The following is a 15,276-nucleotide window of genomic DNA, read 5'->3' as shown; positions in this document are numbered from 1 at the left end:
CTCGTTCTGACCCTCCATCTGTTTAACCCCTTTTCTCTGATCCGCTATCTCCCTGGTATTTTGACCCCAGACCGTTACCTGACTACGACTTTGTCTCTTCCCTGTTTATGACGTACCCTCCTAGCTATTGACCTTGGACTCCTCGATTATCCCGACTCACGGCTTGTCTGTGAGAAGTGACTCAGCAAAACACAGCCCAAACTTATAGATTTTGAGCCCCCCCATGCCTCACGGTTGCCTGCAGACACACTTTGTACCACCCTCCAACTCTTTGGCCAACAAAATGCCTTTTGTAAGGCTGTGTGCCCACGATGCGTTTTTTAAGTGTTTCCGCAGCGGCAATTCCGCCGCAGAAACACTTAAAAAAAGCTTGGTAGAAGGTCTGCCATGTTCCCCAAAGATAATCCGCATGTGCTGTGGATTATCATTGCGGAAAAATCCGCAGCACTACCAATTATTTTGCATAATCGCAGCGTTTTTTGCTGCCATTGACTTGCATTGAATCGCTTAATATCCGCATGATTACATGTACACATGCGGATATTAAGCGATTCAATGTGCGGATGGTACCGGGGTCTGGAGAAGAGGAGACGCTACTACAGACCCGGGTACCATAGTACCTGTAAAAAAAAGAATTTAAAATGAAAAAAACCTTATACTCATCTTCTGATGGTCCCCGGTGTCCTTATCCGATGCGTCCTGGCTCCCGGCGGCTTGCGATGGTCTAAAAGGACCTTCCATGACGTCATTTAGTCATATGACGGGTCACGCGACCGCTGATGTCGGCGGTCATGTGACCTGTCACATGACTAAATGACGTCATGGAAGGTCCTTTTACATCACCACGAGACCCCGGGGAGAACAGACGCATCGGATAAGGAGACCGGGGGCCATTGGAAGGTGAGTATAATGTTTTTTTTGTTTGTTTTTTTTACCATTTTTATTATTTTTTTTAACTAAATTGGTCACACTATATAAAATCCATGCCGGTTGCATGGATTTATATAGTGTGACCAAGTTGTCAAGCACTTTCCAAGTGATGCTAAAATCGTTTGGAAAGCGCTTGACAACCCGCATGCAGAAATCGCATGTGCAAAACGCGTGATAAACGCTTGTCTCTGGCTGAAAAAACGCATGCACAATCCGCATGTGTTTTTTCTGCCAGGAGATGCAGAAACGCTTAGGAAAAATCCAGAGCATTTCTGCATCGTGGGCACATAGCCTTACAGGGAAATAATTAAAGTTTTGACCGGGTCCCTCTAGTTGCTGCCAGTTCTGAGCTCATGGCACTGCTGGACATCTTCCAACTTCGAAGTGAAATAAGATGAGATGTTTTTCACCTGCTGCACTAAGTTCAAAAATAAAAAACACACAAAAAAATACTTTATTCAAATAAACACTCCCCAAACACTTTCACCACTTTATAAAAAAAAAAAAAAAAAGATCCGGCTACTCTGATGAGCAGTAACGTTACTGATGTCACCAATGTTCAGAGCCACCGGGTCTCGCGCAGCATGACCCCGGCAGTGGCCGTTTGCATAAGAGGCTCCATAGCACGGAGGATTCAATGGACTATGTCTGATTCGGTGGACCAGCATGGGATTTTTTTTTGCAATAAATTAGTGAACCAGGGAAAGTAACATAGTTTTTAAGGTTGAAGGAAGACTAAGTCCATCTAGTTCAACCCATAGCCTAACATGTTGATCCAGAGGAAGGCAAAAAAAAAACACATGTGGCAAACACTAAGCTCCACATTGGGGAAAAACATTCCTTTCCGACTCCATACGACAATCAGACTAGCTCCCTGGATCAACGCCCTATCAAGGAATCTAGTATATATAACCTGTAATATTATACTTTTCAAGAAAGGCATTCACGCCCTTCTTAAATTTTAATAGTGAATCACTCATTACAACATCATGGGGCAGAGAGTTCCATAGTCTCACTGCTCTTACAGTAAAGAATACCCGTCTGTGATTATGATTAAACCTTCTTTCCTCCAGACGTAGAAGATGCCCCCTTGTCCCCGTCTCAGGCCTCAGAGTAAAAAGATTAGTAGAAAGGTCTTTGTACTGTCCCCTCATATACTTGTACATAGTAATAAGATCACCCCTAAGCCTTCGTTTTTCCACAGTAAATAACCCCAAGTGTAATAACCTGTCTTGGTATTGCAGACCCCCAGTCCTCTAATAACCTTGGTCGCTCTTCTCTGCACCCGCTCCAGTTCAGCTATGTCTTTCTCGTACACCGGAGACCAGAACTGTACACAGTATTCTAAGTGTGGTCGCACTAATGACTTGTATAGAGGTAAAATTATGTTCTCTTCATGAGCATCTATGCCTCTTTTAATGCATCCCATTATTCTATTTGCCTTTGCAGCAGCTGCCTGACACTGACCACCAAACGTGAGCTTGTCGTCCACCAATACATGCATGTCTTTTTCAGTGACAGTTTTTCCCAGTGTTTTACAATTAAGCATATAATTATACATTTTATTTCCTCTGCCAAAGTGCATAACCTTATATTTATCCCCATTAAAGCTCATTTGCCATTTATCAGCCCAAGCTTCTAGTTTACATAGATCCTCCTGTAATATAAAATTACCCTCCTCTGTATTGATTACCCTGCAGAGTTTAGTGTCATCTGCAAATATTGAAATATTACTCTGTATGCCCCCTACAAGGTCATTAATAAATATGTTAAAAAGAAGGGGGCCCAATACTGACCCCTGTGGTACCCCACTGTTAACTGAGTCCCAGTCTGAGTGTTTTCCATTAATAACCACCCTTTGTTTCCTATCACTGAGCCAATTCTTAACCCACTTACAAATATTTTCCCCTATCCCCATTGTTCTCATTTTATGTATCAACCTTTTTGTGTGGAACCGTATCAAAAGCTTTTGAAAAGTCCATATACACAACATCCACTGCATTTCCTTGGTCCAGTTCAGAACTTGCCTCCTCATAAAAACTGATCAGATTAGTTTGACAGGAACGGTCCCTTGTAAACCCATGTTGATATTGGGTCATGAGGTTATTCTTCTTCAGATACTCTATTATAGCATCTCTTAGGAAACCCTCCAGGATTTTACCCACAGTAGAGGTTAAGCTTACCGGCCTATAATTTCCAAGTTCAGTTTTTGTCCCCTTTTTGAATATTGGCACCACATTTGCTATACGCCAGTCCTGTGGTACAGACCCTGTTATTATGGAAGATTAAAAATAATGGTCTATCTATGACGTTACTTAATTCCTGCAGTACTCGCGGGTGTATCCCATCCGGGCCCGGGGATTTGTCAACTTTAGTGATTTTTAGACGCCGCCGTTCTTCCTGCTGGGTTAAGCAAGTGACATTTAATGGAGAATTTTTGTTATCACTAATCATGTTTTCTGTCATGCGATTTTCTTGTGCAAATACTGTTGAAAAATCATTTAACATATTGGCTTTTTCCTCATCCTCATCCACCATTTCACCCAGACTATTTTTAAGGGGGTAAACACTATCATTTTTTAGTTTTTTACTATTTATGCAGTTAAAGAATATTTTGAGATTATTTTTAGTTTCTCTGGCAATGAGTCTCTCTGTCTCAATCTTTGTTGCCCTGATTTGGTTTTTACAGAATTTATTTAATTTTCTATATTTATTTAATGCCTCATCACTACCTACTTGCTTTAGTTTTTGTCACTTATTTCGCCCCTTACAGCTCTATTTAGGTATAGTGGTTTCCTCCTATTTCTAGCATATTTATTCCCATAGGGTATATATTGTGCACAGGTCCTATTCAGCATGCTAATAAATGTCTCCCATTTGCTTTGTGTAGTTTTATGTCTCAGGATATCGTCCCAGTTTATTGCACCAAGATCATCTCTCAACCATTGGAAATTTGCCTTCCTGAAGTTTAGTGTCCTTGTAACCCCTCTACTACACATCTTATTAAAGGTTACATGAAAACGTATTATTTTGTGATCACTATTACCCAAGTGACCCCCAACTCGTATATTTGATATGCGGTCTGGCCTGTTGGTTAATATTAGGTCTAGCAGTGCCCCCCTTCTTGTTGGGTCCTGAACCAGTTGTGAAAGGTAATTGTCTCTCAAAGTTGTCAAAAACCTATTACCTTTGCTTGAACTACAGGTTTCTGTCCCCCAATGTATTTCAGGGTAGTTGAAGTCTCCCATAATAATGACTTCTCCTTTAGTAGCTGCTTCATCTATTTCCTTTATGAGGATATTCTCCGCTGCTTCCATTATTTTTGGAGACTTATAACAAACCCCTATCAGTAATTTATTATTTTATCCCCTTCCCCTTATCTCCACCCACAGGGACTCTACATTTCCATTAGATTCACATATATTCTCACACAAGACGGGTTTTAAGGATGATTTTACATATAAACACCCCCCCCCCTCGCTTGTTTGTACGGTCATTTCTGAACAGACTATCGCCCTGTAAATTGACTGCCCAGTCATGGCTCTCGTGTCGGGAGTGTTTATTTGAATAAAGTATTTTTGTGTGTTTTTTACTTTTTATTACTGGGTTAATAATGGGGGTGTCTGATAGACACCTCTCTATTTTTAACACCAGGGCTTAATGCCAGCTGTGTTTTTGAACAATTCACAGCTGTCATCAACCCCAAGCCCCATTACCCCCGCACCAGGGCAATCGGGAAAAGCAAAGACAAAGAGCCAGAATTGGAGCATCTCATGTGATTCGCCACTTCTGGGGTGACTGAGGGCTGGTATTTTTAGGCTGGGAAGGACCCAATAACCAGGGACCTTCCCAGCCTGATAATATCTGCTCAGAGCTGTCTGCTTTACCTTTGCTGGTTAACAAAAATAGGGGGTCCCACTTCATTTTTTTTTCATTTATTAGGTTAATCCATGCACAGTAAACTACACACACTACACTAATTATATATCTCACAGATATCTATCTCTTTGCCCATCTAACACCTAAAAATCTGTAATTTCTATTCTGTATTCTATTCCGGTCCGTGTTACACAGACGGCACACATTATGTCATCTGTGTGCAAGTGGTACGCATTGTCATCTGTGTTGCTGGAAAAAATGGACATGTCCTCTTGTGTGTCACATAGACACACTGTCCATGTGAAAACATGAGACATGTGAGCAGCCCCATAGATTATAAAGGGTGTGCATGTGTAAGTGTCTCCTGTAAGTGTGAAAACAGACGCCACATGTACTGGACAAATGGACATATGAAGGGGGCCAAAGAACAACAAAGACACTTGGAAGTGATGATATGGCTCCACAGAGCCCTGATCTCTACATAGTCAAGTCTGTCTGGAATTACGTGAAGAGAAAAAAGGATTTGCAGAAGCCTCCATCCATAGAAATATGCGGTTATTAGCCGAGATGTTTGGAACAACCTCCTGCCAAGTTCCTTCATAAACTGTGTACAAGTGTACCTAGGGTATACATGTCAAACTCTGGCCCACGGGGGGATTATATTTGGCCCACGACACCAGAACCACCACTTCTATGTGGGGCCCCAGTATTCTGCATGGAGGACTACGTGGGGCCCCAGTATTCTGCATGGAGGACTACGTGGGGCCCAGTATTCTACATGGAGGACTACGTGGGGCCCAGTATTCTACATGGAGGACTACGTGGGGCCCAGTATTCTGCATGGAGGACTACGTGGGGCCCAGTATTCTGCATGGAGGACTACGTGGGGCCCAGTATTCTGCATGGAGGACTACGTGGGGCCCAGTATTCTGCATGGAGGACTACGTGGGGCCCAGTATTCTGCATGGAGGACTACGTGGGGCCCAGTATTCTGCATGGAGGACTACGTGGGGCCCAGTATTCTGTATGGAGGACTACGTGGGGCCCAGTATTCTGTATGGAGGACTACGTGGGGCCCAGTATTCTGTATGGAGGACTATGTGGGGCCCATTATACTGTATGGAGGACTATGTGGGGCCCATTATACTGTATGGAGGACTATGTGGGGCCCAGTATTCTGTATGGAGGACTATGTGGGGCCCAGTATTCTGTATGGAGGACTATGTGGGGCCCAGTATTCTGTATGGAGGACTATGTGGGGCCCAGTATTCTGTATGGAGGACTATGTGGGGCCCAGTATTCTGTATGGAGGACTATGTGGGGCCCAGTATTCTGTATGGAGGACTATGTGGGGCCCAGTATTCTGCATGGAGGACTATGTGGGGCCCAGTATTCTGTATGGAGGACTATGTGGGGCCCAGTATTCTGTATGGAGGACTATGTGGGGCCCAGTATTCTGTATGGAGGACTATGTGGGGCCCAGTATTCTGTATGGAGGACTATGTGGGGCCCAGTATTCTGTATGGAGGACTAGGTGGGGCCCCGTATTCTGTATGGAGGACTAGGTGGGGCCCAGTATTCTGTATGGAGGACTAGGTGGGGCCCAGTATTCTGTATGGAGGACTAGGTGGGGCCCAGTATTCTGTATGGAGGACTAGGTGGGGCCCCGTATTCTGCATGGAGGACTATGTGGGGCCCAGTATTCTGCATGGAGGACTATGTGGGGCCCAGTATTCTGCATGGAGGACTATGTGGGGCCCAGTATTCTGCATGGAGGACTATGTGGGGCCCAGTATTCTGCATGGAGGACTATGTGGGGCCCAGTATTCTGCATGGAGGACTATGTGGGGCCAAGTATTCTGCATGGAGGACTATGTGGGGCCCAGTATTCTGCATGGAGGACTATGTGGGGCCCAGTATTCTGCATGGAGGACTATGTGGGGCCCAGTATTCTGCATGGAGGACTATGTGGGGCCCAGTATTCTGCATGGAGGACTATGTGGGGCCCAGTATTCTGCATGGAGGACTATGTGGGGCCCAGTATTCTGCATGGAGGACTATGTGGGGCCCAGTATTCTGCATGGAGGACTATGTGGGGCCCAGTATTCTGCATGGAGGACTATGTGGGGCCCAGTATTCTGCATGGAGGACTATGTGGGGCCCAGTATTCTGCATGGAGGACTATGTGGGGCCCAGTATTCTGTATGGAGGACTATGTGTGGCCCAGTATTCTGTATACTGGTTGGTCCATGACTTGGTCCAAGTTTTTTTATTTTGGCCTTCTGTGTGCTTGAGTTTGACATCCCTGGTCTAGAGGATCTGATGCTGATTTGGAGGTAAGGGGTGGTCCCACCGGATAGAGATGGGATTTAGCTTTCTCTTTTCTTCATTCACTTTGTATTTTGTTAATTAATAAAAAAAAAAATCTATTAACACTTATTTATGAAAGCGTTCTTACTTTACTTCATAGCATTTTATGCACACAAGCCTTTGCCCAGTACTGTATACACACAGGATGGCTTATTCTGCCAGGTTAGGGGGTCTGTATACAAGTAGGGGTCTGTACTTAGGTAGAGGGTCTGGACTGGGGTCTCTTTAGGCTGGGGCTCAGGTTTGTTATCTGTAATTAGGTAGGGGTCTGTATTTAGATAGGGGTCTGATTTGGGGGGGGGTCGGTATTCAGTTAATGGTGAGCTGAAGGGGGTGATACACATTATTAGTGGCCCCACTACAGGACTATAGGTGGGTTTCCCATATAAATGTCCAGCACGTGATAAAGCCCAGCCCTGATACATTTCTGTCTATTCCCGGCCTCAGTGCGGCCCCGGGACCCGGTACCGCGCTGTCTGACCGTACCTCACAGGAGCCGCTGCAGTTCCCGTCAGGAGGCTCTGCCACTTCCTAGTTCAGCAGGCTGGTGACGCGGCAGGACAGGCACCGGGCTGAGGGTCCCCGAGACACCGCTCATCAGCTCCTGTCAGATCACAGGACACCGGCCTCACACACACACCCTATGTCGCCGACAGGAGCGGCTGATCACGCTTATCTCCGACATGAGAAGTGAAGCGCTCACAGCAGGAGCAGCGATGTGATTGGTTGTTTCAAAACAGTTGGTTCGATTGGCTGTTACTGCAGGGAAGCTTGTGGTTACCAAGGAGACGAGCGCTTCCGGTTTCCAGAGCGGTTCAGTTACCGGATTGTCTGACAGAGCCTCTGTACCGGGGAGGGAGGTAGGTGCCCTGAATACATCAGGTGGGTGCCCTGTACACAGGAGGGAGGTAGGTGCCCTGAATACATCAGGTGGGTGCCCTGTACACAGGAGGGAGGTAGGTGCCCTGAATATATCAGGTGGGTGCCCTGTACACAGGAGGGAGGTAGGTGTCCTTCACCCTGAATACTGGAGGTGGGTGCCCTGCACACAGGAGGGAGGTAGGTGCCCTTCACCCTGAATACAGGAGGTGGGTGCCCTGTACACAGGAGGGAGGTAGGTGCCCTTCACCCTTAATACAGGAGGTAGGTGCCCTGTACACAGGAGGGAGGTAGGTGTCCTTCACCCTGAATACTGGAGGTGGGTGCCCTGCACACAGGAGGGAGGTAGGTGCCCTGCACCCTGAATACAGGAGGTAGGTGCCCTGCACACAGGAGGGAGGTAGGTGCCCTGCACCCTGAATACAGGAGGTAGGTGCCCTGCACACAGGAGGGAGGTAGGTGCCCTGCACCCTGAATACAGGAGGTAGGTGCCCTGCACACAGGAGGGAGGTAGGTGCCCTTCACCCTGAATACAGCAGGTGGGTGCCCTGCACACAGGAGGTAGGTGACCTGCACCCTGAATACTGCAGGTGGGTGCCCTGTACACAGGAGGGAGGTAGGTGCCCTTCACCCTTAATACAGGAGGTAGGTGCCCTGAATACAGCAGGTGGGTGCCCTTCACCCTTAATACAGGAGGTGGGTGCCCTGTACACAGGAGGGAGGTAGGTGTCCTTCACCCTGAATACAGGAGGTGGGTGCCCTGTACACAGGAAGAAGGTAGGTACCCTGAATACAGCAGCTGGGTGCCCTGCACCCTGAGTACAGGAGGTGGGTGCCCTGTACACAGGAGGAAGGTAGGTACCCTGAATACAGCAGCTGAGTGCCCTGCACCCTGAGTACAGGAGGTAGGTGCCCTGTACACAGGAGGAAGGTAGGTACCCTGAATACAGCAGCTGGGTGCCCTGCACCCTGAGTACAGGAGGTAGGTGCCCTGTACACAGGAGGAAGGTAGGTACCCTGAATACAGCAGCTGGGTGCCCTGCACCCTGAGTACAGGAGGTGGGTGCCCTGTACACAGGAGGAAGGTAGGTACCCTGAATACAGCAGCTGGGTGCCCTGCACCCTGAGTACAGGAGGTGGGTGCCCTGTACACAGCAGGAAGGTAGGTACCCTGAATACAGCAGGTGGGTGCCCTGCACCCTGAGTACAGGAGGTAGGTGCCCTGAATACAGCAGGTGGGTGCCCTGTACCCTGAGTACAGGAGGTGGGTGCCCTGTACACAGGAGGGAGGTAGGTGCCCTTCACCCTGAATACAGGAGGTGGGTGCCCTGTACACAGGAGGGAGGTAGGTGCCCTTCACCCTGAATACAGGAGGTGGGTGCCCTGTACACAGGAGGGAGGTTGGTGCCCTGAATACAGCAGGTGGGTGCCCTGTACCCTGAGTACAGGAGGTGGGTGCCCTGTACACAGGAGGAAGGTAGGTACCCTGAATACAGCAGGTGGGTGCCCTGCACCCTGAGTACAGGAGGTGGGTGCCCTGTACACAGGAGGAAGGTAGGTACCCTGAATACAGCAGCTGGGTGCCCTGCACCCTGAGTACAGGAGGTGGGTGCCCTGTACACAGGAGGAAGGTAGGTACCCTGAATACAGCAGGTGGGTGCCCTGCACCCTGAGTACAGGAGGTAGGTGCCCTGAATACAGCAGGTGGGTGCCCTGTACCCTGAGTACAGGAGGTGGGTGCCCTGTACACAGGAGGGAGGTTGGTGCCCTGAATACAGCAGGTGGGTGCCCTGCACCCTGAGTACAGGAGGTGGGTGCCCTGTACACAGGAGGAAGGTAGGTACCCTGAGTACAGGAGGTGGGTGCCCTGTACACAGGAGGAAGGTAGGTACCCTGAATACAGCAGGTGGGTGCCCTGCACCCTGAGTACAGGAGGTAGGTACCCTGAATACAGCAGGTGGGTGCCCTGCACTCTGAATACAGCAGGTGGGTGTCCTGTACACAGGAGGAAGGTAGGTACCCTGAATACAGCAGGTGGGTGCCCTGCACTCTGAATACAGCAGGTGGGTGTCCTGTACACAGGAGGAAGGTAGGTACCCTGAATACAGCAGGTGGGTGCCCTGCACTCTGAATACAGCAGGTGGGTGTCCTGTACACAGGAGGAAGGTAGGTGCCCTGCACTCTGAATACAGAAGGTGGGTGGCCTGCACACTGAGTAGAGTACAGGAGGTGAGTGCCCTGCCCCCTGAGTACAGGAGGTAGACTCTGCTTATGGAGGCTAGCTGTGTGTGGGCACTGCTGTAGAATCACTATGGGGCTCCCCTGACTGACACCATATAGGGCCACTCTGACTGGTGGGCGGCATGTATGTGGCCCCTGCCCAGTGCGCTGTATGAGGCCTTTCTCTGGGTGGCAGTAGGAGTTGGCACATGCTGTTTATGGATGCACTGGGCCAGGGACATTCTCTGGGGGAGCAAATTTTTACCCCGGCACCAACTCCCAATGTAACATGATTGGTGTCTGCAAGCATTACTTGGAGGTTCAGTGAGTGCCCGCCTGGCGTAGAGCATAGCGGGGGACATAACTTTGTCACTGGATACTACACTCTGCATAGGCAGAAACCCGGAATGACAAAGCTCAGCTTAAAAAGCGCTCTCTAACTTTTTTACATGCATGTTCAAACACATGTAATGAATAAAAACAAGTCAGTGGAAGTGCAGAATGCAGCAGCTGATGACAAGCCCTCTCCATCAGCAGCGCCCGAGATGACCGCATGAGCAGCTGGTCACTGACAGTGAGAGTCAGTACTGTCTTCATTCATTACTATGAACTGGTTTTATACTTTTTTTTCCAAACAATTAGGGTTAGATCTAGGGTTATAACATTTATACTTTATGTAATAAAAAACAAAAATCTAATAACATATGTTTTTAAAATTTCGTCTGATTTTAGAGCTAGAATTGCATTAGAATTTCTCATATTTCAAAACAAGAGTGTTCACCTTCATGTGTTAAGGGGAGCAGAATGCTTGTCCCAGGCCCTGGCAGCCAATGCTGTACTACTGTCTGCATCTTAACACCTGTCTTTTCTTCACAGCTCGTTGCCTTGGAGACCGACCGCTGCTGCTGTCTTGCTTGTAAGCCCTACGCTGACACTGACCAGGATTAGGAGGTAACAGCACGTGCCAGCAATCCTGCCCAGCTTCAAAACTCAATAGAAAAGAGCTTTTAAAGCACTGCACTTCTGTTGTCTAGTCGCAGTGGAAGGTGTGAAGATCTAATGTTGTGGGTTGTAATAATCACTTAGGCAGGTTAACGATACAACTATTTTTTATTCCTTACATCTATGGTCTTACAGCAAGTCTGGGTAGATGGTCACAATGCAATGTCCCCAGTCCACAAGATCCCATCCCTGGACCAATACTTCCACTGACCCTCTACCAGGAGATACCCACTGTCTCCCAACTTTTTGTTGGCCCACAGGTTTTGTATCTCCCTCCAGTATAGTCTATAGTGACAGTCCATGCTCCTCCAAACAACGGATATCACGACCGTAGCACATATATCCTACTTCAGCCAGCAACAACAGTCCTTAGGATAGTCCCTCAAATCCAGTCGACAGATCCCAGAACCTTAGCACTTGTAACCAGCTCTAGCCGGCAACCAATCTCCATAGGCACCAGGACCTCAGGAAAAGATCCTCTCCCCTCAACGCCACTGCACCAACTCCCCCACTAAATATGTAGCTTATTGTTCTCCCTCTCCTGGGATCAGCCCCCTGGATGAGCAGAAGTGTTCACACCCTCCCCTTTAAACAATTGCTGAAGAATGTTCCAGAAGCCCAGTCTCCAGCCTATCTGCAAGGTTGTGTGTTAGGCATGCCCACTGCAGAGAGGAACAAAGACACATGCCCCCACCAGATGCAGGACGGACAAAATTGCTAATGTAGGCCATGTGTAAACAGTCTTCCTCAGCCCAGTCTTCCTCTGCTTACTGTCACTGAATGGAAACCTTGATTCGTGAGGCTGAACACTTTCCAGGAGAGATTTGTGGCCCTTAAACTGCCGAGCTAGCAAATCTCTAATAAAACACAGCAATAAAATCGACAGTCAGTATCCAAAACAACAAGCTGTAAACGAAAGTGTTAATATCTCAAGAACAGCCAAAAATTGCTAATAACTACAGGCGCTATCTGACATTACCGATTATGAAGAGCCCTCTTCCCGCATTGGTACATCTAACATCGGGTCTTTGTTGTAGTCTCAGGAGCTGAGCCTGCATTATTGCTGCATTAAAGCGCAGCTGTCAGCAGGATTGTGCTCAGTAAACTACATACACTGTCAGGTGGGTGCCAATACACTGATTAATATGACACCTTTGATGATGAAAACCGTCCTGTGGTTCTTTTATAATGTTTATTTTCGGTTCATCCATAATAATATGCCTGTGCTTCGGGGCGGCCTGTGGGGGGAGCTGTAACTGGTGCTCTCATTATGTATGCCTATCTCTGGCCTCTGACAGGTCACTGTGGTTTCAGTGACCTGCCTACTGTTTTAAATACTGACTGTGTAATTTGTGTGCCATAGTGAAATTTACATGCAGCAAAATGGCCGCCGCCGCCCGCGCAGTAGCATTTTTCGTTTGCCAGACTTTTTTTTTTTTAAAATACAAAATATGTAGTTTTTCTATCTCTAATTATACTGACCTGGAAAGTTAGGAGGTTATTTTTACAGCATAATAAACACCATAAAAACTATTGTGGAATTGCATTTTTTTTTACGCTGTGTTCCTCCACTTGGAATTTTTTTCCTTTACATTGAATGTAGTTTCGTCTGTAAAAAAAACAAGCCCTTTATACTTCTATATCAGCAAAAAAGTTATGACTCTTGCAAAAAGGGAGGATAAAATGAAAAAAAAAATCCCAGTGTTGTACTTTGTACAGATCCTTTGGATTGCACTGCTGAGTATAGACGGCCCCTTCGGGCATGTGTCATCAGAGGCATCAGGAAGCGCCTGTTTTGTTTATTGGGGGGGCTGTAGGTGAAAGAGCATTATGTTAAAACAAAATTTTAGAAAAATGCTGTTAATGCTTTTTCCCCCCATATCACAGTCTGTATTAAAAAATCTAGAAATCTTTCAGTTTTGACACTGGCTGCTTGTTCTATTCTAGACTCAAGTCTTGTATATTAGCGGCAGTAGACGGACTGACCATAGCTTTTGTATGGAGCATCTAATGAGCTTGTGCCAAGGTTATTTGTGAACACAAAAACCTGATTTAAAGGGAACCTGTCACCAGAAATAACGCTATTAACCTGTAGATATGCGATTAATCTGCAGGTTCATAGCGTTCTTATGCTGCCCGGTGCCTGCACGCATCTGAATGCAGCGGGGAGAAAATTAACTTTATTCTTCACGATTGATAGCATTTGGTTTCAGTCATGGACTCGGGGGTGACGTTGGTTCAATCATCGCTCTGAGAACACAGAGCGGCGGCTGTCACCGCGCCTGTGGCCCTGACTGATAGCTGAGCCCCAATGCAGAGGGAGTGCTAGTTACCAGCATTATTTCTGGTGACAGGTTCCCTTTAAATAAAGGTAATTTCTGATGACACATTACCTTTAAGAGGGGGACATGACCAGCCACGGCAGGGGGTGCAGACATCTTACAGGCACATGCCAGGCTTCCTCTTGCACCCAGACAGCTGTTATATGTCTGCCCCTCCTAAGTGGGGTCTACCTTGTAGCTCTCAAAGCTTATGGCAACCAGCTGTCCAGAATGGACGCCCTGCGCTCCAGTCACAGCTCCCTCATGTATCCTCTCTTTGCTGTAGTTACACCACCCCTCACATTCTTCTTCATCACTTTAGCATCTTTCTCAGCATCGCTGCTACCCATTCTATCTTCTGCGGTCACGAGCAGCATGGTCATCATTGGTATTTTCCCCTTAAAGGGACTGCACCCAATTACCGTATGTCCTGGGTACACCCAATACACCAACCAAAGGGATGTTTGCTGGGGGTGCTGGAGCCTGACGCAAGGCAACTAGCTATTCACCCCGGCAGCCGCATATTAAGGGCTGTTGTCTCTGATTAGACAACCCCTTAAAACTTACTGGTATAAAACAATCCATTTCACCAGCATCAGGTTTATTGGGGGTTAATGCTTTGACACCAGTAAATCAGAAGCAGGGCTGTGGAGTCGGAGTCGGTATGAAATGGACCGACTCCAACTCCTAAAATATATAATAAATTGGGTACAGTAGTTCAATGCAGTTTGAATTTGGGAAAGTTATAAAGTCCTATAAATGTCTGTCCTATTCCTGATCTAAGGGTCTAGACTTTTAGTGGAGATGAATCTGTGCTACAGTAAATTTATCACTTAAACATGAGCCATGTATGAGGGAGTCGGAGTCATGGAGTCGGAGATTTGGCTTACCGACTCCACAGCCCTGATCAGAAGGATATGAAATATGGTAGTAGTAGGTCATCTTTGAGATGTGCATTTGTGGCTGAAAAGTGTTTCTACAATAGGGTTTTATTGACCCTGCCATTTCTTTTGGCTTCTGCAGGTTGTGTGTATCACCGTACATAGCAGACAGTTCTGTGATCAATCCAACTGAGAGCTCATCTGACAGTCTGTTCTGTGGCCATTGCCTCCACTCGCATGTACAAACCTTTATGCTGATTAAAGGGAATCTATCACTAGGTTTTGCTGCCCCATCTCAGAGCAGCATGATGTAGAGAAAGAGACCCTGATTCCAGTGATGTGTCACTGAGCTGCTGTGTATTTTTTTATATTATCGCAGTTTTCTCTGCTGCAGATCTAGTAGTTCTTTGAATGCTGAGCTCTAACTCCGCCCACACCTCTGATTGGCAGTTGTGTACACTGCATAGGCAGAAAGCTACTAATCACTAGTGGGGGCAGGGGTATATTGAGCTCATAAATATGGACTATATGACAGCAGGTTTACTAGTTATCTAGTGCTAATGTCATGCTGGGATTTTATCAAAACTACAGCAAGCAGCCCAGTAAGTGACACATCGGTGGAATCAGGGGATCTGCCACTACATTATACTGCTCTCAGATTAGGTGGTAACAGGTGCCATTTAAGTCTGATTCCATCATCTGCCCTGCGGTTGCATCAGGCAGTAATATCACACAGTATGTTAATGGCTACAGATATTTCTCAGCTTAGTTCAGCATCCAGAAAAGTGTGCTTT

At 47.0% G+C, this 15,276-nt stretch overlaps 2 protein-coding genes across 2 annotated transcripts in view; one reads left to right on the top strand and one right to left on the bottom strand.

Annotated features, from left to right (window-relative positions):
• CUNH4orf33 (chromosome unknown C4orf33 homolog) overlaps positions 1–7,932 on the bottom strand; it is a 131,578-nt gene extending 123,646 nt beyond the window's left edge. Inside the window, exon 1 of the mRNA XM_073641666.1 lies at positions 7,666–7,932. The gene's annotated coding sequence lies outside the window, so the exon portion shown is untranslated. The remainder of the gene's footprint in view (positions 1–7,665) is intronic.
• The window catches only part of SCLT1 (sodium channel and clathrin linker 1), a 207,205-nt gene continuing 199,829 nt past the window's right edge, over positions 7,901–15,276 (top strand). Inside the window, exons 1-2 of the mRNA XM_073641640.1 lie at positions 7,901–8,039; positions 11,155–11,229. The gene's annotated coding sequence lies outside the window, so the exon portion shown is untranslated. The remainder of the gene's footprint in view (positions 8,040–11,154; positions 11,230–15,276) is intronic.

This window comes from Phyllobates terribilis, unplaced genomic scaffold (assembly GCF_046119375.1).
Source record: "Phyllobates terribilis strain yellow unplaced genomic scaffold, ASM4611937v1 Scaffold_1__5_contigs__length_1240528914, whole genome shotgun sequence".
NCBI classification, from domain to species: domain Eukaryota; kingdom Metazoa; phylum Chordata; class Amphibia; order Anura; family Dendrobatidae; genus Phyllobates; species Phyllobates terribilis.
Note: the sequence above shows the minus strand (reverse complement) of the source record. Positions and strands in the feature narration are given on the sequence as shown.